At 45.8% G+C, this 3,324-nt stretch overlaps 1 pseudogene; it reads right to left on the bottom strand.

The window, feature by feature from the left end:
• Positions 1–762: 762 nt before the first annotated feature.
• LOC124709313 lies at positions 763–880 on the bottom strand (annotated as a pseudogene).
• Positions 881–3,324: the final 2,444 nt, after the last annotated feature.

Here is a 3,324-nt window from a genome sequence, read left to right as displayed (position 1 = left end):
CAAGACAAAAAACACTCTCCTGTTTCGATTTGGTCGAGCTCCATTTTGCATGAACCTCATGTCGCCGGAATCAGGGTCATCTTAGATAATGGGGACGAACTCATCTTCTGAAACCCTCACGTAAAGTTCGGTAGTCGCCGTGCCATCAAGGAATAACGCACCGATTATTCAGTGACTGGACATTACACCACACAGTCACCCGTTGAGGCTGAAGAGACTTCTCGATCGCGAAATACGGATTCTCAATCCCCCAAACGCACCAATTCTGCTTACTGATGAAACCATTCAAATGAAACTGGGCTTCGTCGCTAAACCAAACCCTATTTACGTCAAAATTCCCATTATGCCCCGCGGCCAACCGAGCAGTATTTATTTTGAATTACCTTGTATTTGTTCAAAAATATTGTGAAGATACCACCGCAACTGTTGTGTACACGTATTAACTTTATTTAACTTCACACGATTCACCTACTGCCAAGTATTCTCGTGCCAACATGTCGTAATAATACAATTAGATATAAACGGAGGTGAGAAAAGTCATAGGATAGAGATAAAAAAAAGCACTCCGTCTTCAGGCCACAAGTGGCCCATCGGGACCATCCGACGGCCGTGTCATCCTTAGCTGAGGTTGCGGATAGGAAAGGCGTGTGAGCAACACACTGATCTCCCGGTCTTTATGATGGTTTTCTTTGACCGGAGCCGCAACTATTCGGTCGAGTAGTCACTCAATTGGCGTCACGAGGCTGAGTGCACCCCGAAAAATGGCAACAGCGCATGGCGGCCCCGACGGTCACCCATCTAAATACCGGCCAGGCCCGACAGCGCTTAACTGCGGTGATCTGACGGGAACCGGTGTATCCACTGCGGCAAGGCCGTTGCCTAGGATAATCGTGTGACTAGAGCCTTCCACCGGGTAGGCCGTTCGCCGGGTCCAAGTCTTTCGATGTGATGCCACTTCGGCGACTTGCGTGTCGATGAGGATGAAATGCTGATGATTACGACAACACAACACCTAGTCCCTGAGTGGAGAAAATCTCCGACCCAGCCGGGAATCGAACCCGGGCCCTTGAGATTGACATTCTGTCACGCTGACCAATCAGCTACCGCGGGCGGACACCTAGGATAATGATAAGCACATATGCAAATGGCGGTAGTGTCGCGTACAAAAAGCATAAAACGGCAACGCATTGGTGGAACCGTAACCTGCACTCAGGTGATTTGTGAACAGACTTTTTTTGTGGTAAGGTCCATAGGCCTACACACTACTTAATCTAACTTTACTAACTTACGCTATGGACAACACACACACCCATGACCGACGGAGGAATGGAACCTCCGACGGGGGTAGCTGCACGGACCGTAACATGGCGCCCTAGACCGCGCGGATACCACGCGCGGCGAAAAGATTTTAAACGGGGAATGGTAGATGGAGGTAACGCATGGAATGTCCCATTTCGGAAATTATTAGGGAATTCGGTATTTCGAGCTCCACTTTGTTAAGAGTGTGCCAGGAATACCACATTTCAGACTTCGTGATGACTGGGTGTTGTGTGATGTCCTTAGGTTAGTTAGGTTTAAGTAGTTCTAAGTTCTAGGGGACTGATGATCATAGATGTTAAATCCCGTAGTGCTCAGAGCCATTTGAACCATTTTTTGAACATTTCAGACATTACCTCTCGGTACGGACAGCGCTGTGGCCGATGGCCATCACTTAACGACCGAGAGCAGTGGCGTTTGCGTAGTTATCAGTGCTAACAGAAAAGCACATCTGCCTAAGGTAACAGCGAAAAATCAACGTGGAACGTACGACGAAATTATTAGTTAGGACAATGCGGCGAATTGTGGTAGCAGACGATTGACTCTAGTGCCTTTTCTGGCAGCACGATATCGCCTGTAGCACTTCTCCTGGGCTCGTGACCATATCGGTTGGACCCTAGGGGACTGGAAAACCGTGACCTGGTCAGATGAGTACAGATTTCAGCTGTTCAGGGCTGATGGTAGGGTTCGAGTGTGTGACCCACCCCTTCGAAGCCATGGACCTGTTCACAAGGCCCTATACAAGTTCATGGTGGCTCCACAATGGCGTGAGCTATGTTTACACGGAATGGACATCCTCTGGTCCAACTGAACCAATCATTGACTGGAAATGTTATGTTCGGGTACATTGAGAAAATTTTCAGCCATTCAAGGAATTCATATTACCAGACAATTGTAAGACGTGTTCTCAAACCACAATTTATGAAAGATGCTTATATTTTAATAGCAGGATTAAGTAAGAATAATTAATATTTGTCATTTTGGACATAATTGTGGTAGCAGGGAATGTCTGCACCAAAGTATTGTTGGCGGGAGAGACCGCACATTGATTTTTTTTTTGGTCTTCAGTCAACTGACTGGTTTGATGCGACCCGCCACGAATTCCTTTCCTGTACTAACCTCTTAATCTCAGAGTAGCAATTGCAACCTACGTCCTCAATTATTTGCTTGACGTATTCCAATCTCTGCCTTCCTCTACAGTTTTTGCCCTCTACAGCTCCCTCTAGTACCATGAAAGTCATTCCCTCATGTCATAGCAGATGACCTATCATCCTGTCCCTCCTCCTTATCAGTGTTTTCCATATATTCCTTTCCTCTCCGATTCTGCGTAGAACCTCCTCATTCCTTACCTTATCAAACCACCTAATTTTCAACATTCGTCTATAGCACCACATCTCAAATGCTTCGATTCTCTTCTGTTCTGGTTTTCCCACAGTCCATGTTTCACTACCATACAATGCTGTACTCCAGACGTACATCCTCAGAAATTTCTTCCTCAAATTTAGGCCGGTATTTGATATTAGTAGACTTCTCTTGGCTAGAATTGCCTTTTTTGCCATAGCGAGTCTGCTTTTGATGTCCTCCTTGCTCCGTCCGTCATTGGTTATTTTACTGCCTAGGTAGCAGAATTCCTTCATTGACTTCGTGACCATCAATCCTGATGTTAAGTTTCTCGCTGTTCTCATTTCTAGTACTTCTCATTGCCCTCGTCTTTCTCCGATTTACTCTCAAACCATACTGTGCACTCATTAGACCATTCCGTTCAGCAGATCATTTAATTCTTCTTCACTTTCACTCAGGATAGCAATGTCATCAGCGAATCGTATCATTGATATCCTTTCACCTTGTATTTTAATTCCACTCCTGAACCTTTCTTTTATATCCATCATTACTTCCTCGATGTACAGATTGAAGAGTAGGGGCGAAAGGCTACAGCCTAGTCTTACACCCTTCTTAATACGAGCACTTCGTTCTTGATCGTCCACTCTTATTATTCCCTCTTGGCTG

Source organism: Schistocerca piceifrons, chromosome 7 (assembly GCF_021461385.2).
Source record: "Schistocerca piceifrons isolate TAMUIC-IGC-003096 chromosome 7, iqSchPice1.1, whole genome shotgun sequence".
NCBI classification, from domain to species: domain Eukaryota; kingdom Metazoa; phylum Arthropoda; class Insecta; order Orthoptera; family Acrididae; genus Schistocerca; species Schistocerca piceifrons.
Note: the sequence above shows the minus strand (reverse complement) of the source record. Positions and strands in the feature narration are given on the sequence as shown.